The sequence below is a fragment of the Piliocolobus tephrosceles genome, chromosome 10 (genome assembly GCF_002776525.5).
Source record: "Piliocolobus tephrosceles isolate RC106 chromosome 10, ASM277652v3, whole genome shotgun sequence".
NCBI lineage: Eukaryota > Metazoa > Chordata > Mammalia > Primates > Cercopithecidae > Piliocolobus > Piliocolobus tephrosceles.
In genome coordinates this window covers 40,990,982-41,018,517 of record NC_045443.1, presented here as the reverse complement: position 1 = coordinate 41,018,517, position 27,536 = coordinate 40,990,982, and the positions used below count along the sequence as shown (strand labels likewise).

The 27,536-nt window shown below is 37.6% G+C and overlaps 1 protein-coding gene across 4 annotated transcripts in view; it reads right to left on the bottom strand.

Moving 5' to 3' along the window:
- Positions 1–27,536, bottom strand: part of TMEM117 (transmembrane protein 117) — a 562,924-nt gene that overhangs the window by 325,062 nt on the left and 210,326 nt on the right. The window lies entirely within an intron of this gene.

The window sequence follows — 27,536 nt, the reverse complement described above, 5'->3', positions numbered from 1 at the left end:
AAAACAGGGAAGGTACACTGATTCATTAACAAAGGTTGATTAAAAACTTCTTGTGTTAACCCCTCTGTTAGGCATGTGAGGTTAACACAAATAAAGAACACAATCACCATCACTAGTTTGGTTTTCTTGTATCTTTTTCTTTTTCCTTTCCAAAATGGCTCATGTACTAAAATCACTAAGAACCACATTCCCAGATTAAAATAATCACAATACCTTTAACTTCTCCTTACATAAATAATTTTCTATCCTTTTTTTTCTGCCACTTACATTTTTGACATTTCTCAATTTGTATAGCCACAAATAGAATACCAAACTCTGGAGATCAACTTGCAAATGTAGTAAGAGTGCGGCTTCAGGCTCTGTCTACACCATATCTTCGAGACTGGCTCTTCTAAGAAGTTCCTTCCAACAACTGCTCCCCTTGCTCCAACCTCCAACAGCACTTCCTCCAACAGCACTCCAATGACCTCCAATCTCCAGCTTCGACTGATCTGAAACTTGCCACGTTGACTTTCAATACACTTTTAAAAAAGGACGTATCTGTGCTCCCAGCTGTACTAAAGTCTCCTTGAGAGCAGCTGGAAAACCTCAATAATAGTACTAATTGAAATTCATTAAACACTAAATGTATGCCAAATGCTTTACATTCTTTAGTTATTTAATCTTTAGAAACATACTTGAAGGTATTATATCATCGTTTAAAAAATATGCTTGATGGGGTATTGTGGGTGGGAGCATAAGTAACTTGCCCGAGTTTACCCAGTCAATAGGAAGGAAGGCAGAAGCAAGGTGTGACCCACAGTTGGTTGCCTCTTAAATACATGCTCTTAGCACTCTAAGATTCTTCTTTACATGGCCTGAAAATAGAGTTATCTGGGTATCAGGCACAATAAGTGTTCAAAAATGATCTACTTATTAATGTTTTAAAAGCTTGTAATATAGAATAGGGAAGCAAATGTTAAAGGTTTTCAACAGAAAACAAAAGACAATGTGAGTTTTTTTGTTTTTGTTTTTTTTGGGGGGGGGCGCGGACAGTCTCGCTCTGTCGCCAGGCTGGAGTGCAGTGGTGCGACCTCAGCTCACTGCAACCTCTGCCTCCTAGGTTCAAACGATTCTCCTGCCTCAGCCTCCTGAGTAGCTGGGACTACAGGCACGCACCACCATGCCCAGCTAATTTTTGTATTTTAAGTAGAGATGGGGGTTTCACCATGTTGGCCCGGATGGTCTCGATCTCTTGACCTCGTGATCTGCCCACCTCGGCCTCCAAAAGTGCTGGGATTACAGGCGTGAGCCACAGCGCCCGGCCAGCAATGTGGTTTTCTAAATCGCTTCTTGTAATCATAAATTATTTACCTGCTTGGTCCTTGACACATATCTAACAAACAGCAGACACTCAATAAACATTTGTGGAATGGAGAAACAAACTTATATTCAGGTTATTTGTTATATTCAAGCTGTATTCAGAAGGTTTTTTGTTTGTTTTATTTTGTTCTTTTCATTACTGGACTGAACTCCCTATTTGAAACAAAAGCCCTGCCCAGCCTAAGCCCTATATAGGGTCCGATGGCTTCCTGAGACCTAAATGCTTGACCTCAATGTGGACTTAGTGCGTCTGGCCAGAGAGGCAAGAACTTATCACAAAAGTAACTCAGAACCCAGGGACCTAATTCTTGTCAGAAAGAGACAAAAGACAAAAGACATCTTTTCTACTGAGGATTCAGGCAGAAAGAGAGCAATGACAATGTGAAACCTGTAGTGACAAGAGCAATATTTTTAGCATCTTCTGAGAATCTCTTCTGGTGTGTCTGGCTAGGTAAAAGAAATAAGAAAATTCCAGATCCAAAGTAAAGGGAAAGAGTAAATAAAGCATGCTGCATGTTGCCTCTTAATTTTGTTGTTGTTGTTTCTCTATTATTACCTAGAAAAGAGCTACTCAGCTTTTTCAGTATCTCCTCAAAGTTCTCAATCCCAAATTGGAATAAATGGGAAAAAGTCTCCATTGGAGATAACTTGTTTATCTTTATTAGTGAGAAGTGCATCAATCTACCAACTCCTGGATGTGAAGCTGGAAGCCTCCTGAATGCCTAGTGCCGTTCTGGCTATCAAATTTCAATTTCAAGTGATACTTCTTGAAATGTCATTTGCAGAAAACCTGCATCAAAGAAGCCTGGACGCCTACTAAACTACAGATTCCCAGGTTTGTCACCACCCCTGCTTAACCAGAACCTCCGGGTTGGAGCCTAGAAACCTGCATTTTATAACACTCCTTAGATGAATTTTAAGCACACAGGAATTTGAGAACCAATCACTGGACTTGAACCAGGCCAGAACAAATGCCATTGATAGGATACATGTGATATTACCTATCTGTGAAATTAAGCTCCTGAGACGCCCCAGAATTTCATCACCGTTCCTCATTTTTCCCTCGAGTTTTGCTAGTGCACCCAGGACACTACAGAAAGCTGTTAGCAGCTACATAAGCAGAACACAGCTAGATCCAAATCTGTTTTTGGTTTAATACTGATTGTAACTATAAGTAGTTTGATTGTAGCTCTAAACTGCAGTTTCTTTATCTGTAAAATAGACATTGTAATAAAATAGTAACATCTTTCACATGTTGTTATAAAAATTAAATGTAGTTTACATTTTCAGTATCATAGGTTAAAATTCCCATTCCCTTTAATTTTATTATTTATGCCTAAACCTAGGGCCTTTCTATATTCTTTCATAGCCATTTTGGAGCCTTGGGTCATTCATTATTTCAGTCTCAAGGTGTGCTGGATAAAACAGCATCAGTCATGTGCAAGGGAAGGGTGAACGCACACCTGGACACAAGATGGATCTGAAAAGCAGCCTCTCTCAGCTGCATCCACTCAGGCAGGAGGAAAAACACCCGTCTGGCACTAGCGCAGCTGTTCTGCTTCCCAGAGCCATTTGGAAACCCAGCTTTAAGCAAATCTTATGAAGAAATCAAGAGTTAATTAAAAAACAAAGGGCCATTGTTATCTTGATAAAAGAATTATGCAATTTATAAAACTAATGAAATATACTTTCTTTACCGAGAGAGCTCTTCGGGTGCATTTTAAATGTTTTTCTATAAGAAACATATTCTACCCATGAATTTTCAGGAACTTTTCCACTGTGTCACAGGCCAGAAAGATGGATCTGCCTCTTCCCTCCAGAGAGTAATGATTTTCCTTACTCCTTGGCTTTCTTCATTGCCTGTGGAAGCTCGGCTCTGGGGCAACTAGAGAAAAGCCACAAAGCAATCATAGTCAAAAACCCTTGCAGAGCCCAGGTGGCTTCTCATTTAATGGAGCAGGCTGAATCCAATTGGTAATGCCTCATACAAGGTATTCATATAATGCTAAAGTTAGGTCCCAGGATATAATAAATAAGAGTTACTGACATCTGTTTTAGTCTCTGCCCTGTCATCAAAAGACCTGTGAGGCAGTCACTTTCCTTCTGGGCCTTGGCTTTCTCATATCTAAAATAAAGCTTGCCGTCTCCTCCTTGCCCTCCCCCAGAGGATCACTGCAGGACCCAGATGAGAAAATGTACATGAAGAGCCTGGTAAAATGATAAACCAAAACAGGTATCATGCATGAATCATGACTGCCAGACACTGCAGGTTGACGGACCCAATATCCACCCTCAACCTCTTTATTTCTTAACTGCCACTTCTACAGGAGCTAAGAATGCAAATATTTTAACTGTTTCATCTTTCCTTACAGATCCAGATAGTTTGTAACACAGAGGGAAAGCTTTCCAAGTAGATGTCGCTAGTGCTCTTTCCCTCCTTTCTGCCTTCAACAAGGATGTGATGTCTGGAGTTGCAGGAGCCATCCTATAAGCATGAAACAAAAAGTGCAATGTGAACAGCCAACATGTGGAGAATGGTGGAGAAAAAAAAGATAAAAGGGGACCAGGTGTGGTGACTCACGCCTGTAATCCCAGCATTTTGGGAGGCCAAGGTAAGTGGATCACTTGAGTCCAGGAGTTTAAAACCAGCCTGAACAACATGACAAGACCCTGTCTCTACAAAAAATACAAATAATTAGCTGAGCATGGTGGCATGTGACTGTAGTCCTAGCTACTCAGGAAGGTGAGGTGGGAGGATCACTTGAGCCTAGGAGGTAGAAGTTGCAGTGAGCCAAGTCCAAGCCACCACACTCCAGCCTGAGCAACCGAACCAGGCTCTGTCCCCTGTCCCCCACCCAAAAAAAAGGAGGGGGGGACTCTGAATCCCTGATTTCATGATGGAAAGGTTGAATCAATTTCAGAAACCTCCTGCATCAAAGAAAACAACAAGAAAAGCAATTCTCTGTTTGTTTACATTACTATTAGTCAGATATTTTGTTGCTTAAAGCCAAATATATTCCTGAAATAGGAATAGAAGCCAGAATAATCATTTTAAAGCCTAAATCAGATCATGTCCCTCCTCTGCTATAAAACATTACAGTGGTTTCCCACCTCACGCAGGGTACTGTCAGCCTTTCCAAGACCCTAAAGCCCTACTCAATCAGGCCCCCTTGTGAACTTTCTGACCTCATCTCCTGCTATCTTCCCGGACATGGGCCATTCCAGCCAAAATAAGCTTCTTGGTCTTGAATCAACACACCAGGCACACTCCTGCCTTGAGTCTTTTCATTTTTACTGTTTCTTCAGTTTGGAACACTCCTCCATTAGATATTTACCACCCTCTCACTCTCTACTGCCAGGACTTTGCTGAAATGTCACCTCTCAGTGAGGTCTTTATTCCACCCTATATCAGACTACAACCTCCCCAGCCCCCAGCACTGTTTTACTAGTCTATAACCTTTTTAATTAATATAAATCCCAGATATATCCTGCAAAGTATAGGTTTACATAAAAAGCTGATTTAATACTTGAGGGTTTATTTTTTTCAGAACCATAAAAATGTAACATTTTAAAAAACATTTTATTATTTATGTCAGGGCAACTACCAGAGAGATCTGAAGCACCTTACAAAACAAGCCATATGCATAGTCAGTTACTACCTAAATAAACATAACTAAAAACCATAAAGCATAAAGATTTTAACGGTGATTCTCCTTTGTATTCACTCTAAGCTCTTTGGGTGGGCTCAAACACCTTAGTAAGACCCAGAAAAAAATAATTAACTGTGACAACTGGCTGCCATCATTGCTAGAGATGACAATTTACAGAAGTACCTACACCAAGTAAATACAGGCATGCCTCATTTTATTGTGCTTTACTTTATTGTGCTACACAGATACTGTGTTTTTCACAAATTGAAGATCTGTGGCAACCCTGAATCAAGCAATCTGTCAGTGCCATTTTTCCAACAACATGGGCTCATTTCATGTCTCTGTATCACATTTTGGTAACTGTCACAATATTTTAAACTTTATCATTATTATTTTATCTGTTATAGTAATCTGTGATCAGTGATCTCTGATATTACTCTTGCAATTATTTTGGAGCACCATGAACCACACCTATTTAAGAAAGTGAACTTAATTGATGAATGTTGTGTGTCTTCTAACTGCCCTACCAACCAGCTGTTCCCCTTCTCTCTCTCTCTCTCTCTCTCTCTCTCTCCAGGCCTGCCAATTCCCTGAGACACAACAATAGTGAAATTAGGCCAACTAGTAATGCTACAATGGCCCCTAAATGTTCAAGTGAAGGGAAGAGTTTCACATCTCTCACTTTAAATCAAAAGCTAGAACGATTAAGCTTAGTGAAGAAGGCATGTCAAAAGCCAGGATAGGCCAAAAGCTAGGGCCTTAGCACCAGTTAGCCAGGTTGTGAAGGCTGAAAAAGGTGATGAAGCTGCAGAAGAAATGTCTGAAGTTAGCAGAGGTTGGATCATGCAGTTTAAGGAAAGAAGTCACCTCTATAACATAAAAGTGCCAGGTGAAGAAACAAGTGCTGATGGAGAAGCTGCAGTAAGCTATCCAGAAGATCCAGCTCAGATCACTGATGAAAATGGCTACAGTAAACAACAGATTTTCAATGGAAATAAAATGGCATTCTATTGGAAGAAGATGCCATCTAAGACTTTCATAGGTCAAGAAGAGAAGTAAATGCCTGGCTTCAAAGGACAGGTTGACTCTCCTGTTAGGGGTAATGTGACTTTGGGTTGAAACCAATGCTCATTTACCATTTCAAAAATCCTTGGTCCCTTAAGAATTATGCCATACCTACTCTGCCTGTGCTCTATAAATGAAACAACAAAGCCTGGATGACAGCACATTTGTTTACAGAATGGTTTGCTGAATATTTTAAGCCTACTGTTGAGATATACTGTTCAGAAAAAAATATTCCTTTCAAAATATTACCACTGTAATATTATGAAATATCACTGACAATGACAATCTTGGTCACCCAAGAGCTCTGATGGAGATGTACAAGGGGATTTTCATGCCTGTCAACATAGCATCCATTCTGCAACCCATGGATCAAGGAGTAACTTCAACTGTCAAGTCTTATTGTTTAAGAGGGACATTTCATAAGGCTATAGCAGCCATAGATAGTGATTCCTCTGATGGATCTGGGCAAAGTAAATTGAAAATAGTCTGGAAAGGATTCACCATTCTAGATGACGTTAAGAACATTTGTGATTCATGGGAGGAGGTAAAAACATCCACATTAACAGGAGTTTGGAAGAAATTGATTCCAACCCTCGTGGATGGCTTTGAGAGGTTAAGATTTCAGTTAAAAAAGCAACTGCAGATGTTGTGGAAACAGCAAGAGAACTAGAATTAGAAGTAGAGCCTGAAGAGGTGACTAAATTGCTGCAGTCTCATGATAAAACTAATAGATGATAAGTTGCTTCTTATAAATGAGCAAAGAAAGTATTTTCTTGAGATGGAACCTACTCCTGGTGAAGATGCTGAGAACACTATTAAAATTACAACAAAGAATTTAGAATATTACATAAACTTAGTTGTCAAAGGAAGCAGCAGAGTTTGAGAGAACTGACTTCAGTTCTCTCAAGAAGTTCTACTGTGGGTATAAGGCTACCAAAGAGCATCACAGGCTACATACAGAGAAGTCATTCAAGAAAAGAAGCGTCAACTGACACAGCAGACTTCATTTTTATCTCAAGAAATTGCCATAGCTCCCTCAACCTTCAGAAACCACCTTCATGATCAGTCAGCAGCCATTATCATCAAGGCAAGACTCTCCACCAGCAAAGATTATAATTTGCTGACACCTCAAATGATCATTAGCATTTTTTAGTAATTAAGTTTTTTACCTGAGTTATACACATCTTTTAGACATAATCCTACTGCACACTTAGTAGACTACTGCACACTTACTAGATTACAGTATAGTGTACATATAGTTTTTATATGCATTGGGAAACCAAGAAATTCATGTGACTCACTTTATTATTTGCTTTATTTTGGCAGTCTAGAACTGAATCTGTGTATCTCCCGAGGAAGGGGTTCCTCCAATCAAGCAATAGCCTCAGAATTCAACAGGTGACACAGGTGACCCAAAACATTTAGCTTGTTTACTATGGCTCACAAAGTCAACAGGAAATTCAACAACTCTACAAACAGTTCCAGAGAATGCTTAGTATACTGCCTTTTGCTTCTAAAGCCAAAGCCACTCCCATCATTTCATCTATAGTTATCCCTTGTTAAATTAAGTTTGGCCTAAAGTTGCCTCCTCACCTATTTTAAGTTCAGCCCAAAGGTTTCTCTGTACACAGTAAACTGTAACCTGACTGGATGTGTAAACAGACTGTAACCTACTCTCATGCCAGTGCCAATCACCAAGTAATCCAGGGCCCAACTGTTGAAATTGTATCAAATAAGGCACTGTTTCTGTACCTCATTTCTATCTTCTGTATGCCGCTTTCCTTTTTCTGTCCATAAATCTTCTTGCACCACCGCTGCACTAGTCTCTGAGACTACTCTGGTTCAGGAGTTTGCCTGATTCACAAATCATTCTTTGCTCAATTAAACTCTGCTAAATTTAAACTAAGGTTTTTCTCCTAACACCATCAAACCCTTGCCAGACTCCTCACATGATCTTTCTCAAGGATCCTAATTGTATCTCAGAGCTTATTTACTATTTACTTCATCTGCAAATGATATTCTCCTTATGCATCATTAACATAGAGAGAGGAACCACATAATAAGGGTAACTTTAATGGAGACCTCTACCCCACTTTGCTGAACATTAGCTAGGTATGCTTATCTGTACACGAGTGGGATTCTTCATCTCATCTCTGCTGCTCACCATATGAACTCATTCTCCCTTTCTTGTCTATCAGGACGATTTCAGTTCAGCACTTTTTAGAAAGCCCTCAAGCACAACTGCTTTACATGAATTTTTACCAAATAAAATTTGTGATTTGGTGGAGTTTTGATTTTGCCAAATAAAAAATATAATCCTATAATCATATTCACAATTCCCTATGAACTACTGATTATTTTTAAGAAATATGTAATGAGCTCTAAATATGTCCCAGAAACTGTACTAGGTACTAAGGATATGTGATGTATTAAGTACTAAGGTACTAGTATGTACTAAGGTATGACCAAAGTCTCCTTTTCAGAGAGTTTATAATTTACTATTATTCTTTTTTGTTTTTGTTTTTCTTTTTCTTTTTATTTGAGACAGAGTCTCACTCTGTTGCCCAGGATGGAGTACAGTGGTGCGATCTCGGCTCACTGCAACCTCCGACGCTTGGGTTCAAGCAATTCTGCTGCTTCAGCCTCCCAATTCTCCTCCTCAGCTGGGATTACAGGTACCCACCACAACTCCTGGCAAATTTTTGTATTTTTAGTCGAAACAGGGTTTCATTACGTTGGCCAGCTGGTCTTGAACGCCTCAAGTGACCTGCCCGCCTCAGCCTCCCAAAGTGCTGGGATTACAGGTGTGAGCCACCATGTCCAGCCAGTTTACTTACATATTAATTTTATATTTATTTTATCAGATCATATTACTAAAATTAAACTAAAAGGGCCATTGTATTTTTATTTTATGTATGTAAAGCATACCACATAATGTTTTGCTATGCAGTGAAATGGTTACTATAGTCAAGCAAATAAAACTTATATCACACAGTTACCCCCTTTCTTGTATGTGTTACAGGCACCTAATATCCACTCTTTGCAATTATCACAAACACAATACAATATTATTAACCATGGTCTGCTGTACATCATAGCTTTAGACTTACTCATCCTATACATATATAACTTTATAACCTTTGACCTATATCTCTTCATTATAGGGCTATTATTGAACGCTAAATTATGCATACAATTCCTCATGTTCAAAACCAAAGATGGAAACAAAAATGTATCATATCACATTGGTAATCATATCATTCAGGAGAGAAAGCTTTTTCTTTAAAAAAAAAAAACAGATTTTTAAAAAATTAATCATGAGTCATTATACTAATGACACTGCAAAACATTTCATAGAAGTCTTGACTAACAAAGCTAACAGACAGACAAAGCACACACACACACTCCTTCAAAGAGCCACTTGATAAAATATCCTTTCAATTTGAATAACTTTAGCACCAGTTAGTTGCAGAATCAAAGATTCGATTTTAGTCTAACTTGCAATCCCTAAACTTTATTGAAGTAATAAATTAGTATGAGCTTCCAAACCCTTTTCCATTTGAAAAAAATACATATATATATATATATATATATATTGCAAATAGCTGAAGTTTAAATGAACTTAAACAGCAATATTTCAGTGGAAACTTTTAAACTTTTTAAAAACAAAATAGAAATAATGTCAACTGATTCACACTGTTCTTACGGCTCTTAAGGAGAAAGCATCTCCTCCCCGACTTGCTTAATTTTGGTTTGATTCCTGAAGTTTGTCATCATCTCTCTTTTTAGGGAATCATCTCTTTCTCTGTGGTTGTCTTTTTTGATCTTGCCAGATGTAGGTCTCTCTCCAGAATTGGTTCTCAGTAATACCTTCACGGAGACCCCCCAGGAGGCCCATAAATTCACCTAGTATAAAAACATGTTTAGAATCTCCCCAATACTAGAAGAATTTTTTGCTCTAAGAAATTATTTTAAATTTCCCTCCTTGCTTCTGATTAATGCCATATCTGAAAGGAACAAGCCTATTAACTTACAGCTCTTTTGTTGGTTGCCCCTGGCAACCACCTTTTGCCACTTCTCTCCCTCAGAGCCATGCATCCTTTTATAACATCAGAGAACTGCATATAATTTTAATTGGCTTTATAACATCTTCTAAGTATGACATGAAATAAGAACAATGTACAGAGTAAAGAAACAAACCTAGGATTGACAAATTTGGATTCTATTTAACCACACAGGAACTTTCTTTTTTCAACTGGCAAGTGTGTTGGAGGTTACTTTGAGCAGTGAGACTGCATTTCAAAAAGCAAACTGACATTGCTAATAAGATATTCAAGGTTATGCAGGGAATACAAACTGTCAATGAGGGATTTATTGGCTCTACTGCATTCCTTTATACTCTTTAAAAACATCTTCTTGCTTCAAAACAGAAATAATTCTATATTGAAGAAATACTCATACAGTCTTTATGTTTTAGGAAAGTAGATGATAAAAGATTTTTGGGAGATAGGATTGTCAGTCTTGGTGTCTCTTTACAAGTTCTCTGAGCAGTCACTTTCTGCAGGAGGAGGGAGGATGCTGTTTCTAAATGTTCAGACTGTTCAACTGAGAAGACATCATATGTCTCCTTACAGCAAGTGCACAACATCATTTCAACATGAGGCCGAGAGTTAATGCTCTACAAAAACAAACTTTTAACATTACATTTTTAGGTTTACATCTTAAAGTCATTTTAGAAACTGGACCTGGACTCATAACTAACCCACCATTATGGCCACAGTGAGACTTCAGAACTTCCTTTCCATTTCAGTGATCACTTGCAGTTTCTTGTCTTAGCACTTATCAAATCAGATTCCCTAAAGGGAGATTTGTATTCACCTACCTCACCTTTTCTTGCCAGGCAATGGTTCATAAGTCACTAACTACTGCTTAGCTGTTTTGTCAGGAGACTCCCATATTCCAGTCCACTGTGGTCTAGGGAAAACTAGGATCATTTGGTTAAGACCATGGCTCCCAGGTGTATCTCTTCAGTGAGAACTTTAATCAAAAAGTCCTTCTTACAAGGAACAAAGGGTAGAAAAATGCTACGAAACATATCTGATTTAGCCCATCATCAGCAAAATTCTGAACCAGTTAATGCAAAAATTAATCATATTTGGATTATTCCACCAAGGTTAGAGCCTTGGAGGCAAAATATTGAGCTATTTCATAGATGGTATGGACATCTATATAGATACTTTAATTAGATACCCTGAGACATATAAATTTAGTTAGGTGGACTGTCTCTTTTAAGAAAACTGGTCCATACCTAACCATCTCTTCCAAAGAAAGTGGGGAACACCCTTCCGATATAATTTGAAGCACAGCTAGTTCTTCCTACCTAAATATATCCTTCAACTTTATTTACTTCTAATGCAAGTGGCAATATTTCTGGAAAAATTTATAAAATGAATCTAATAGCATTCAAACCCTTTCTTACTGCTAGGCAATCATTTTATTCTTTGTTCAATCAGATGGTCCAAAACATTTGCCTTCTTTACATCTTATGTTCAATGCTGCTTCCTCATCCCCCAAAATGATACTGCTCCCTGCTTGATAGAGAGGATATGATGAAGGTCATCTTGGCATAACTCCTCATCCTTAGTGTCTCTCCCAAAATTATCATAGGCGCAATCACCAAATCACTTTAAAAATGCCCTTCTATTTTGCCCAACCTTCTCTTTTGTCCTCTGCCTCTGAGGAAAAGATAACCACCCCTTATTCATGGCCTCTAAACCTATTTTTGAGTCCATCTAATCTCACTTTTGAACCTTGAGTCTCTCACTCCCTACTGTTTTCTTCCCCCACCCCATAAATGTATTACCTCAACTATCCTAATCTTAAACCAATATAAAACAACAATGACAAATTAAATCCCCATAAATATAGGTCCTCCTCCATATGGAATGACTGTTTTAGTACTTCACTAACATTGACATAAATCTCATCTCCCTTACAGGCAGTCATGAAAAAAAAATGTAATCCTACCAAGTACATCCTGGATTTTGTAGTGTTACGGAAATGTGTGGGGATAACAGGAGGTGTCATGCTTCCCATGAAGCATAGAGTTTCACTCAGAAAAATCCCCATTAAACACATCTCCTCTCCAGTCTCTCTCCTTGACCCCTGGTCACCATATCTCACCTCACAATCCTCCCACTACAGAGTGCTGAGACCAGTCTTTTCTTTTTCTCACTCATTTTTCTTGCAGTGTAAAATTTTTGGCTTCCATATAAAACATAGCTCAGCTAAGCTCCAACAGCTCCCTCTTACTGTCTTCTCAGAAATGTTCTTCCCATCCTACAAAGACATTCTCTGAGTTGCAAAGAAGATCAAATCTTCTTCATATCACAGTGTGAAAATCTCCTCTGACCACAAATACCAGAGATCTACAACTGTAACATTTTTTCACACTGCAAAATTTCTCCAGAAAATATATGTCCTCTGCTCTAACCACCAACTCGCTAATCTCCTGCAATAAATATTTTCAACTCAATTGCCACTTAAAATTTGCATGGCCCTATTTAGTGACCAAAGCCCACTTTTCTGTTCCATAATTTGGTGAAAATACTGTCTACTTAATTGGGTTGTTATAAAAATAAAATGAGTTAAAACACGTAAAGCCACCAAACAGTGCCTAAATCTGAGAGGTAATAAAGAAAAGTCCCTCTCCCCCACCAAACATGACTATCTTCACTGTTAGTGTCTCCTTTTTTCTCAGTGACCGTTCCTTTAACTCTCTTTCTTGCTTGTTTTGTCTCTCCCATCTACAAAATATAAGCATATGCCAAAGTTGTTAAGAGTTCATACTTCCTCCTGTTCCTCCTCCTCCTCCTTGTTCTCTCTCTCAGAAAATTCACCAATTTTGTGGTTTCAACATATACAGCTCTAACCTTCCTCCTGTGCTTTTGTGACTTTCTCATCTCTTAAAATTTCCATATGTCTAAAATTAAATCTTATGTCTGAAAACTGCTCCTCTCCAGACACACTTTTCTCTATAAATATTGCCATTGTTCTAGCAAGTAAAATTACTCAACAACTTCCCCCAATGCTTAGAAGATGAAGTCCACAGGCTCCTGAGCTCTCATGATGAAGTCCTCCACAATCAGCCTCCAACTTTGGCTGTTTTCTGCATTGTTCCCCAGAAACACCAGATTAAACTCTGCTGCTGAGTCTCTGTTCTTGAGGGCCCTCTTGCCAAGAATACTCTCCCAGTTTCCTGCAACTTTAACTTAAATTCTAAGTTCCTTCAAAGACTAGACAAATTCCACCTCTTCCTGAATCCTTCCTCAGTTGCCCCAACCTTTCCCCTGAAAATTTGCAGTGACTATTGTTGCTATAACACTTGCTCTTTCCCCATTTATTTCCTTAGGTGGTTTGGTAAAAGAAAAGAAGGACAATGCCAGAAGATGAGAAGAAAAAATTAAACATCTATGAAGCTTCCTACGTATCCTAGTCACTGGGCTCGCAGCTTTCACTAATCTTCTCAGTAGTCCTGAGAGGTAGATATTACTGTTGCATGTTAAATTCTTCCAGGGATAGAGCCTTCACATTTCTCATATTTGGAAATCATTCGATGATACTTGCTTTCTCATTTTTTGTTTCAAATTCCCAAGGTACTTGGGATAGTTTGTACCTAAACTTCATCATAACAGAATCATACAGCTATTCATAAGCTATTTTCACTATATTCTTCTTATTTAGGCTGTCATGCTTTAGCCAAGTGAGAGGCTAGGTCCCTAACTTTAGTCTATAAAGCTGTCACAACAATCCTCATGGACAATTTACAGTGACATGCCCATAGGCATGTCAAAAAGATATACATATAAATGTCATAGTTAAATACTTGGTGGCAATTTATTCTGCTTTTTCTGCTGCTGTAATTTTAATGAGCACACTGCACATTCTCATATGGGACCTGCAATCCATTAGAGAATGTTGCTGCATACACTATGTAAGCCCTTGCCTGTCATAGAGAGATTTACTGACAAAATGAAAATTATGCCTTATTTCTTCAATGTCACAAGAGGTAGAATGGTGCAAACTTTTGTAAATGACTTACAAAATGGATGCCATAACCCATTTACACTTTTTTTTTTAAAGTAAGGACCACCCCAAAATGAAAGAGTGAGATTATCACACATTCTTAAACAACTAAAATACATCTGCTACAGCAAATGTTGGCAGAATTCTCTCAAAAACTAAGCTTCTCTCCTTGTAACAATGGAGATTCTGGAAAAAAAAAAGTGATATATAATTATTTCAGAATTATTTACACATTTTATCTTAAAGGGATTTTAATAAAGTGACAAGAAAGCAGGTACTCTAAGTCACTTTTTATAAATCTATACATTATCCTAATTTATTTCTAAACCATACATCAGGGGTCCCCAGTCCCTGAGCTGTAGACCGGTACCAGTCTGCTGCCTGTTAGGAACCAGGCCACAAAGCAGGAGGTGAGCTGCACGGCAACAAGCATTACTGCCTGAGCTCCACCTCCTGTCAGATCAGTTCGGGGCATTACATTCTCATAGGAGCATGAACCCCATTGTGAACTGTGCCTGTGAGCAATCTAGGTTGCATGCTCCTATGAGAATCTAACTAATGCCTGATGATCTAAGGTGAAAGTTTCATCCCAAAACCATATGCCCACCTCCACCCCTCCCCCGATTCATGGAAAAACTGTCTCCCATAAAATCAGTCCCTGGAGCCAAAAAGGTTGTGGACTGCTGCTATAGATCCTTTGATTAAACTAAAACATATCATTTACTTCTTTCAGTTGATTTCTCTGATCTGCAAAGTTCACAGAGAAGAATGTACAAAGTACTTTTTTTGTTGTTGAGTGAACAACAACAACAACAAAAAATACAATTTACTGTGGTAATTACACGTATGTTGTAGAAACCACTTCCTTCCCACAGAAGAAACCCTTTTCCAAATGAATATGTCTGTGTGGGTATTTTCTTAAGTCACCAAGATAACTTTTACTCCTTCAGTATACGAAATTTGTTAACTGCTTGAAACAGTGCCATGGAAGAACTATAGAACAAGAAGCAGTATTTGGTTCATTTTTAAATGAACATTGAAGAAAAATACAAAAACCTGAGAAAATGATGACATTGGTATTCACAGCATAGAAAAATTGATCCAGGTAGTATCACCTACCAATCCCTTCCTGGGTAACACTTGGGGAAATAGCTTCTATTGTGATTACAGAAGATCATGTTCAGCAAGAAAATACAGGTTTCGGATTTTTTCATACTGATTTGACTATGCCTTGTGGTATACGTAAGCTTTCATTTTTGACTTGAGGCTGCTGAGATTCTTAGCGAATATATTATTTTAAGAAGGTTAAATTGCCCACTATCTGATGTCAATAACATGTATGGTGATTGTCCCAGAAAAAAAAAAAAAAAAATCTCTATTTTCTATATCTTGCTATTGTTTATTTTCTCCAAATTAAATATTGAATAAAAATAAATAATGAAGCACAGCTGCTCTCAAATGGCTTCTTATTAACATAGCTGGAATTTAAAAATGCATCAGCAATAATTCACTTTTACAGAGAATACTCTTGGTTAAATAAAATTGGGAAAACTGGTGAAATCCTGACTTTGTGAATTGAAGCCTGTACAGGTATTAGGTAACTGGATATAATCACCAATGCTTTACACATAAACACGATTTCGTACAGAAGAAATCAGCTTTACACAGGGTTTGCTATTAAGTTATATCCTGACATATGTATTTTTTCTATTTCTAGATCAATAAATCAAGCAACAGAAGTAGATGGTTCCCCCAGAGCCACACAGCTTATCAGGGACAGAACAGAGCCAGAATCTAGACAGAAACTTTGAATAGTGTTCTTTGGGTTGTCCCTCAATAATTTAAATAACAATTGACATATTTTTTTTTTTAAGAAATATTGTTTTCTTTTCAATTAGCTGGTCACATGCTTCCTATATTTTTAGTCAAAAACATCACAGCACAGACTTTCTATGGCAAATTTTCTCTCAGGACCTCTATAAAATGCTCTGCCACTATATGCTAACTCAGAGAGACAAACCTTCCACTCCCTTTTGGAGACAGAAATGGTATGTGCTTGCAGCTTTTGAGTAGTCACAGTATAGTTACTCCAGCATATCATGCTGCTATCTCCTCATAGCATTTATACCCAGTCTGTCATTATTTTATGTGCTTGTATATTATTTGCCTCCCACTAGAAGTTCCTTAAGGGCAGGGCTGCTATCTTAGTCATGTAACCCCAGAAATTCACGGGACCAGGACTGGCACATAGTAGGTGATCAAGACATTTTTCCTGAATAAATGACTCATTCATAAGACCCGCTTACCAATGGCGCAATTTAGATACACTGCTTCCTTTTCTAAAGGGAGCAGAAGTTCGCAAAACATAGCCACCCTGTCAGATTCAACACCTCAATGTAAAACATAACTTTTAAAGTTACACAAATGGAAGACAGCCATCAGTTAAAGTAGTTTCTTTCCAAAGGTCATAAGCACAAATAGGGTGAAGATCTCTGGCTTTCTCTGAGAGAGTCAGTGACAACTCAAAGGCATGAGACTTGCTATGATTAGAGCTCAAGTAACCATTTCTTTACCCTGCATATAGGTGGGTGCCTGCTCACATCTGTTCTGAATAAAAGGCCTCTCTGTGCCTCAGTTTCTTCATCTGTAAAACTGGGATAATAATATAGCCTGTCCCATAAGGTTAATATGTCAATATGAAGATCTGAAATAACATAAAATTTATGTTATACACAGAGAGAGAGAGAGAGAAAGAGAGAGATACACACACACATATCACAGTGCCTAGAACATAGTGTTCATAATAGTAATTGTTATCAGGTGTAATGGGCAGCCTATTACTGGTTTTTCCTCCCAAGTCACCCACTTTCCCACAAATGTATAATTTACCTTAAAATACAAAAGAGAAAGTCAAGTTCTTGCTACGCTCTAAAGTTGACACATTTTTTCAAAGCTATATTCTAACACCCATAATTACTATTAATTTTACAAAACTCCTTTCAAAACTCTGTTCAAGTAGGTATAATTAAAACTTTAAAACACATACTCTCTAGAAAAGAGATTAAAATAAAAGTTAAGCTGTTAACTTGACAAATGGGAAAGTTTTTATTGGGAACACCTTTCCCAACATAATATAAACAAGTAGTTTGAGAAAAGAGGTTTGGAAAAGTGTGTCAATGTCCCTCGTTCTCTGATGCTGGAAGGAACATTCGTGGGACATTACAAAAAGTAATTTGTTAATATATTTTAAAATGCTTTCAAATGTGTATACAATGGAGTACAGTGGTGTGTGCCTATGGTCTCAGCTCCTCAGGAAGAGCCCAGGAGTTCAAAGCTGCAGTAAGCTATGATTACATCACTCAACTCCAGGCTGGGTGACAGAGCAAGAATGTCTCCCTAAATTAAAAAAAAAAGGAAAACTGTTAAATATAAAGGTAAAATTTTAATGAAAAAATATGTATACAGCTATTTACTTGTAATTCCACTTCTTGTAATTTATTCTAAAATTGTAACTGCTACAAATTTAGATATAACAATTATGCTGACTCTGTTTAAAAGAATAAAAAGCTGAAAACAAGCTGAAAGTATAACAGTTTATATAATTGTTGGTAGAAATATACAATAAAATGCTTTAAGCTTTTAATAATAAATAAAATGTTAAAGATGTGGAAAATAATTATAACATATAAAGTTAAAAAATAGGTGCAAGACATATAGGGTAAAATTTTTACTTAAAAGAGACTGTGTATATCTTATTCACAATACATTTGTATTCAATATGTTTAAGATACTGTTCTAAGCACCTTATAAATATTAACTAATTTAATCTTGATTTTAACTCTATAAGAAAATATCATTATTATTATTATTACCACTTTACAAATGAGGAAAATGGAGGCACAAAAAGAAGCAGCACACCTACCGGATACCGCACAGCTAGTAAATGGACACATCAGGATTTGAACTCAAGTATTCTGGCTCCACAGTCCATGCTTTCAGTCACTGATTATTTTTCCTAAGGTTGATTTTTGCCTATCCATATTTTTAATATGCTACAGTGGATATGTATTATTTTCATTATAATCAAAGTGATTTTAAGTGTATGGTAAGAGATCTATATTTTAAAAGAGCATTTTCTGGGTAACTGTTCCCAACAGCTACATGTTTTTTTCTCACCATAGTATGTTTTTATTTTCATGAAAAACGTTCTAAGTATAAATAATCAGTACAGACGTACAAAATTTTTATTTAATCCAACTTTTACCTAATCTGCATTCTCCTGTCTCCTCTTAGTTTTAACAGAAAAAGGAGCTTCCTGCTAATTATACAGTTTTTATGGAGTTTTTTAAATAAAATAGAGTTTCCATCACAGAACTTTTACATTTTTCTTATCTAAGACATTTTCTAGGTTAACAGTTTAATTGTAATCATTCATTGCCTACCTATTATAAAGAAAGAAAGTAACAAACATGTAATAAATCTAATAAAAATCTGAGTAGGATTAACACTGAGGTGAGTTTATGGCCGTGGCTTGTCTGATACTATTCCAGTACTTGGGGACATGGACAATAAGACCTGTCTACATCAATAATCCTATTGGTATCCATAAGGAAAGTATCAGTATCACACACAACCTAACAAGCCAAAAAACTAAAGGAAAGTTGTGCTCCAAATAATAACAATGTACTTCTGATTTAAAACACAGTTTGCAAAACTCCAAAGTTTTCAAATTTTATTTATGAGACATCTGTTTTGAAATGTGCCATGTGGGTTTTAAGATAACCTCTCCATGCAGCCTCCACAATGATCATAACTAACACTGTGATACAGTTCAGTTGAATTTTTTTTTTTTTTTTTTTTTTTTTTTTTTGAGACAGAGTCTTGCTCTGCCGCCCAGGCTGGAGTTCAGTGGCTGGATCTCAGCTCACTGCAAGCTCTGTCTCCCGGGTTCACGTCATTCTCCTGTCTCAGCCTCCCGAGTAGCTGGGACTACAGGCGCCCGCCTCGTCGCCCGGCTAGTTTTTTGTATTTTCTATTAGAGACGGGGTTTCACCGTATTAGCCAGGATGGTCTCGATCTCCTGACCTCGTGATCCACCCGTCTCGGCCTCCCAAAGTGCTGGGATTACAGGCTTGAGCCACCGCGCCCGGCCCAGTTCAGTTGAATTTCAAAACTGATTGTTCATATATTCAGGGATATTTGCAATATAACCTATTTCCGGATTATGAAAAAGAGCAGCCTTTCAAGAAGTCTCAATATGAATCCAAGGTGTTCTTCAAATTCAAAGCATTTTAGTCTCCTCAAACATCTCTTAAAATTTAGAAATTACCAGATAAGTTATTCCTTTACAATCCTTGATTAAGATTTATAAGCACGTAGATTTTTAAATACAAATCTCCCAAAACAGGAAAATATCCTTCTCAATATATGCCATTGCTCTTATGGCTTTGATACCCAGGGGATCTCCAACTAAATTGGTTCACTAAAGGCAGTACCTCCAGGAGTATATAACTAACATTAAAAATATGTCACTAGTTATCAGGGATGCAATTTTTCAACAAGTTCTTTGATCTGCATCACTTCTTTTCACTTACAATTGCCTAACTTGGTGAAAAAACTTCCAAGAACATTTAAAACTAATCACACCCAAATTTAAAAGCTGTATTTTCCCTATCTGAACTAACATTCATGTTGCAATAGTTCCATTGCATTTTCACTCTGTAGTAAGATGTTAAAATAAAATTCTTCCTCTCACTTCTGACTAAGGCTTAGATAGGTACCAACCACTCCCAAATTCCACATTTGTGGTATAATTTTTAAAAGTACACTTGGTCTTTGTACCGAGTTTTAGGCACAGAGTTTCACAAATTCTTGGAATTTCCTGAATGATAAGAGTGTCTTTTGTTATTCATACAAAACCCTTTGGACCATACCTGAATTTATGCCAGCAAGATGGTTCACGGATATGGGGTGGGGAGACTGGCTGGATGGCTTCAGGTGGAGGCTGGTTGCCAGAAAAACCAATTATGTAATTAGGGGGTTGGAACTTTCACTCTCCCAATCTCTGGGGAGAAGAAGAGGCTGGAGATTGAGATCAATCACATGGCATGGCCAATAGTTTAACCAATTATATCCATAAAATGAAACCTAGAAAAAAACTCTCAGCAATAAGGCTTGGAGAGCTTCCTGGTTGGTGAACATATTGATATGCTAGAAAGACCAGTTGGAGAGGGCACAGAAGCTCTGTACCCAGGACCCCTCCAGACCTTGCAGCCCTGATATCTCTTCATCTGGCTGGTCATTTGTATCCTTTACAATAAACTGTCATTGTAACTATAGTAACTATAGCACTTTCCTAAGTCCTGAATCAATTGTAACAAATTTTTGAACCTGACAGGGGAAATTCCATATTTACGGCCAAATTGAGCAGAAGAGCAGGTAGCATGGGGACCCAGGATGTCCAGCTCGCATCTGAAGGAAAGGCAACTGTATGAGACTGAGCTTCTAACCTGTGGCGTCTGCACAAACTCACGGTAGTATCAGAAGTGAACTGAATTGTAGGACACCCAGTTGGTGTCAGGGAGCACCAAAAAGACCTTAAAGGAGGTATCAAGAACTTCTTTTGCAACTCGGACCTGGACACCACCTCTAAGGTTGGAGAGACTGGGAGGAGAGGTGTGAAGTTGTAACAGCTCGTGGTATTCTTTGGGGACAGGGAGTGATTTTCTGCACCTCAAGCCCAAGGAAAGAGATATCAGAGACATTCATATGTGTCTCCTAGAATGAAAGTGAGCCTACACCTGAGAAATCTAAAGCGGAAGAGACTGCCTGGCAACCTGCTCTGACAACATTGCCAAGAGTGGTCCCTGCACTGGGGGAAGAATGCAATTACAGAATGTGTGGGGCAAAGGGCATGGCACTATTTCCCCTGGGTCAGACGTGGGCCACACTTGAGAGGGCCAGCAGTTGTTGTCTTAAATTCTGCCCGAGGGTCCTTGAGGCAGGGTAGAGACACCAGCAGTGTCTGGGAAGTGAAGGCAGAAATATAAGTGACCCGCCAGAAGGGGTTTATTCACCCATATCACAGAACTCAGGGGAGAGATTCCCAGCAACACTACAGAAGGTCTCCAAAGGTCTCCAAAGAACCCACAAAAACACCCACAACTGCCTGGAGTGTCCCTGAGGGGTTGTCTGTGACTGCTACACTCATTTACGACTTTTCCTGTTCCTTATTTCTTTGCTGGAGGAACCAATGCATTGGGAGGTTGGATTATTGCCCTGGACTGGATTGAGACTGCTTTGTGGGCACTAAAAGTAATCAGATAAAAAAATGTATTTATACCTAAAAGATGCCAGAAAAGTCATGAGATACCACCTCTTTTTGGTCAAAGAAGGTGGGAAGGGGTGAAAAAGCCCAACAGAACTGAAGCTAAAAGTAAAATATTTTGAAGAAACCTAGTTATTCAATGAGATAGATCTTCCTCAAATTTGCCAGCATTGCTAACATGTATTGTTTTATTATGTGCTGCACATATTTAATCTACATGATAACCCTATCAACTATAGGTACTATTATCATCTTTGTATTTGATAAGGAAACTAAAACTTAGAGAAATGAAATAACTTATCAATATTGCACATGACCAAGGAGTAGAGCTGGTATCTGAACCCAGATCTTATTGACAGCAGAGACAGTGCACTTATTTAATGCATCATGTTGACTTGCCCACTGAATATAGGTTTTTAAAATCATATTGACAAATTGCATAATGATGGTTAAGCCCATATGATTCCTTTTGAAGTTGTTATTATATACTCAAGCTCGTTAGCTTGTACTTTGAATAACGAGTGGGGTAACTTCCAATAATAAATAGCGTACACGTGAGACATAGTCATTGAGAAGACAAATTCCCACCTCTGTCTTAGCACTGCCCCATCACACAGTCGTGTTACCATTTTATGCATCTCAGTTTCTTTATCAAGATGGTGTGATTTCCACTGTCATATAACTTGATCATGGTAAATTTAAACAGATGCCTTTAAATGGTTGCCTGATTTACCATTTGACAGGAGAGGAAATATTTAGTGAAAAAATACATAATGTACAATTTTCCTTACAACATTAGTCTTGTCAGAACCTAGTGTTACAATAATTTTTAATTATATACCTTTGGGCTTCAAGTATATTTTATTATTCATTTATTCTTGAGAAATGAAAGGAAGTCTGACATTTTCTTGCATACATACATAGTATAGTTTTTGCTACTGTTGTTCAGTAGAATAGATGTGGATTATCATCTATTATTATTACTGTCATTATTATTATTAGTATCCTCCCTCTCACATCAAATTACCATGGCTACTATGAGTTGGAGGAGGGTTTACAACATGTCAGACATTCTACAGTATTTATCATATTTTGAGGCCACAGGGTCCTCTCAGGACTTCAAGGGCATCCATGTGCCTGTCTATATACATTCCCTTCACCATTCCTGAGCTTCCCACTCTGAATTTTATATGCAGTTGGCAACACACTTGGGAATGTTTCAAAATGAATGACTCCGTACTGTGTAACACATAAAGAGATTATTATTGTTGTCTTCAATTATCTCAAATCCCAAGGATCGTAATAAATGAAATCTTAGGAATAACAAAATAACAAATTTTCATTTAGAAGGAGTTGCAATCTGAATATCCTTAATACCTGCCATCAGTCTTACTCCTAAACTTCCTAGGACATGGGCGATATTGCCCTTGAATGTCCTCAGGACTGTCAGTAAGATTAAATCTTCAGTCTTTACTGATGTAAATTCTTAACTCAAGGGAATATAAGACATTCTTTGTGAAACAAAAGGTGACAGACAAAAATGGTTTAAGAAATCACTCTTTAGAACTGTATTAGCAATAGATCTCCTAAGGGTTCTTTTACCAGACTGAAAGTTCCTTAAAATCATGTACCTAGCAAGCACAATACCACAATATATGCTTGTTTCATCAATGTTAGATTTTATTTTTAAAGGCAAGGCCTAAGAGAAAGAGACTGAGGCAGACTTGAGAGAGATGATGAGGAAAGAGATTCATCTCCATATCAGCTTCTCAGTACCTAGAAGTTGCTCATCACCCTTAAAGTTCTGACCTGCTTAAGAATCTCTGCTATTCTAACTGAGCACAATGTCTCACGTCTGTAATCCCAGCACTTTGGGAGGTTGAGGCAGGCGGATCACTTGAGGTCAGGCATTCGAGACCAGCCTGGCCAGCATGGTGAAACCCCATCTCTTCTAAAAATGCAAAAATTAGCCAGGCATGGTGGTGCACGCTTGTAATCCCAGCTACTTGGGAGGCTGGGGCAGGAGGATTACTTTAAAAAGCCCAGGAGGCAGAGGTTGCAGTGAGTCAAGATTGTGCCACTGCACTCCAGCCTGGGCGACAGAATGAGACTCCATCTCCAAAACAAAGAAGCTCTGCTATTCTGAACATCCAATCCAGCAAACAAAGACTGTAGTCTGGATTTCCCACTACCCAACAGCTTTGATCACGTGTTGAGCTCCTACCTTTCCAGAGGCCCCACCTCGTTTCCCTTCATTCTGCTATAGAATTGGAATTATTGTTTTGCCTTATCTGTCCCTCGATCCCCGAAGCTATCAAAATTAAACACTAACTGCAGCTAGCTTTTCTGTAAAATTTGTCAAATAAAATAAAACTTTATTACTCACTAAGCATCAATCATTATTTGCTCTGGGAAAGCTGTTATTTGCAAAGTGGTGGAATCTAAAGTTAATTCCACGGGCCATTCTCTCCAATTGAAAAACCATTATTAACCCAGCCCTTTATTTTAAGGGCACAAATCATTATGTTTGGTGTCACTTTTTTAAATGATTGGCCCCATTTGTCTTGTGGATAAAAATAGTTTATAGATGATTATAATTTTAGATAAAAGATTTTGTAATTAATGAAAAATCATTATCTTACACATAAATATACATAAACTTGTCTTTTAGTGCTCTCACATAATGTCCCACATGCAAGGAAATAAATGCATAGATAGGGACTAACCCAGTCATTTCTTTTATTTCTTTTTTTCTAAAGTGTTTTTTATTTTACTTGAAGTTCCAGGATACCCGTGTAGAATGTGCAGGTTTGTTACATAGGTATACCTGTGCCATGGTGGTCTGCAGTACCTATTGACCTATCCTCTAAGTTCCTTCCCCTCGCCCCCCACCCCCAACAGGCCCTGGGTGTGTGATGTTGCCCTCCCTGTGTCCATGTGTTCTCATTGTTCAACTTCCACTTATGTGTGAGAACATATGTTGTTTGGTTTTCTGTTCCTGTGTTAGTTTCCTGAGGATGATGGTTTCCAGTTTCATCCATGTTCCTGCCAAGGACATGATCTCATACCTTTTTATGGCTGCATAGTATTCCATGGTGTATATGTGCCATATTTTCCTTAGCCAGTCTATCATTGATGGGCATTCGGGTTGGTTCTATGACTTTGCCAATGTAAATAGTGCTGCAATAAACATATGTGTGCATGTGTCTTTACAGTAGGACGATTTATATTCCTTTGGTATATGTATATACCCAGTATGGAATTGCTGTAACCCAGGCATTTCTTGACCACCTTTTAAACTAGGATAGAATTATCCAACATTTCAGACCTATTTCCTAATACCTGCTATATAAATATTAAAAAAGTAGTGAGAATTATAGTGATATAATGACAAAAATGATTACAGCATTAAATGCCACTCCCTTGAAGTACTGATTTGTTATAATACCACATTTCCAAAAGCTTTCATTTATCTTAAAGAATTACTCTATCCAGTACATGTTTGTATTTCTCATGTTCTGAATGCTCACATATACTCACAGTCAATGACACCTACTGTGACAAATACACGCACGCTGTCTTGGCCAACAGTATTACTCTATCGTGCTAAAAATACTCTCAGGCAATGGAAATACTAACTTACTAGGAGTTGAACATATTCTGAAACATGAACTATTTATTTAGCTGTAACCTCAGTTCTGCCCTTTATTTTGTGCACTGAAAACCATTTTGATCCATAATAACCAAAAAAAAAAAAAAAAATTGCATATGATAGTACACAGAAAAATTTATCAGATTCAGCTAAAGCTGTTATTGAAGTGTATAGGAAAATGTTTAACCTTTAATATAATGGAATGGAAGAAAAGTTGAAAATTAATGAGCTAAATCCATCTCAAAAATTTACAACAATAACAGCAAAACAAATGCAAATAAAGTGAAAAAAGAGAAGGGGCAAAGATAAGAACAGAAATGAAAGAAATAGAAAACAAAACTTAGGATCAATGAAGCCAAAAATTGGATCTTGAAAATGACTGTAAAATTGATAATTCCTTGGCAAGATGAATGAAGAACAAAAGGGAAAAAGAAAAATAATAATGTTAGAAATGAAAAAAGGGGCATCACTACAAAATCTATAATATAAGGAATTTGAAAATGTAAAGAAAATGGATAAATTTCTAAAATACAAAATTGACACAAGAAACAAAAAAAATCAATAATTTCAATAGTTTTAATAATTTTATAAAGTAAATCTGTGATTTAAAAATTTTTCCCAAAAAATTTCAGGCCCAGGTAGCTTCACTGGAAAATACTACCAAACATTTAAAGGGAAAAACAAAGCCAACTCTTCCAGTGAATAGATAAAGACGGAACTTTTCTCAACTTATTTTAGGTCAGTATAACCTTGGTATTACATTCTAACAGTAAATTGGTGCAAAAGGAAAATTTCAACTCAGTTTCACTTGTGAACATAAATGCAAAAATCCTAAACAAAATATCAACCAACTATATCCAGTAATATATAAAACTAATGACACATCTTGACCAATTGGGGATTTTTCTCTGAGGGCCTACCATTTTGGGTTTTATGGTCTACAATCATATAAAGGATTAGATGCAAAGTCTATGGACTAGTCAATTTAGCTGGTAAAATTATTGACTCCTTACAAAGCAAGAATTTTTTAAAAAGCAATACCTTCTCTGAAATAGTGAACTAGAAAATAAAATACACCCTACAGAACAAACTAAGAGAAAAACACATCTCTTTGTCTTGAATATGGATGGAGGTAGGTGATTTGGGGGCTAAATTCAGAGGATCTGTGTGGTCAAAAAAATCCGGGCCAAAATATTAATATCTAGTTATCCAAGGTTGCCACAGCCTACAGTTTTAGACAAAGCAAACTCAAATTCTCTCTGCAGTAAAGCACTTTAAATGTGAAGTTCAAAGTATTCCTACAGATAAAAATCCCATGGATTATGGGCTCAAATGTAAATACGATCAAACATGAGGAAATAAGCAACCAGAATGCAGAGAGCAGAAAATAACAGAATCAAAGATACTGCTGACACTGCATTTAACAGATATCTAATGTAACTGTATTAGTTGGGGTAATCTAGAGGGACAGAACTAATAGAAATAAATATATACACACACACACATACATACACTAAAATATTAATCTATTTTGGCAACACCCACACAGACACACCCAGGATTAATACTTTGTATCCCTCAATCCAATCAAGTTGATATTCAGTATTAACCATCACAAGTCCATCCCTTGTCAACTTGGATCCATACACATCTCTTGAGATCATACATAATTTTCAAATAAAGACAATAATGAGGTCATAATTACGCCTAACGTAATACAACTATCCTTCATACAACCGGAACCACACCAATCCCCAACTCCAAAATACTATTACATAAAGGTAATGATACTTAAATGCTGATATGAAGTCAACAAATCTTATGTCACATGATAAAGGAAAAGGAAATAAAATGAAGATATTTTCTTAGTACGAAGTCTATACATGCACAAATATGTTTTTAACAAAAAAGGAGGAAATAAAAACTCATGACAGTTACAGTCCTCATTTCTGTAGCTGGTCACATGATCGTAGCTGGTATTGATGACTACCTTCTTCTACTAACCATTCTGTATTCCCTTTGCCTTCAGCAAGCACCTCGGCAGGTCGTGGCTTTTTTTCCTGGTGTACTGACCCAAACCTCCATTGCTGAAGGGTGTGGGTCATTTGTAGTCCTGCCTGATTTGGGCTGTTGTAGTTTCCCATTGACCTTAATCACAGGGCATGGTAATACTAAAAGACGCCCTAATGGATCGCCTGCATTCCATGCATACTCTTCCTTACCTCTGTTATTAGTAGACTGATTTCATCTTGATAGTCCAGGTAAATCACCCCAGCCAACACTGAAACTCCCTTGCTAGCCTGTTAACTTAAAGGCAGGAAGAGCCCAAAGTGTCCAGGCGGCAATCTTAACTTCCAGTTTAATGGAATCCTTGTTGTGTCTCTTGGTTGCAGTG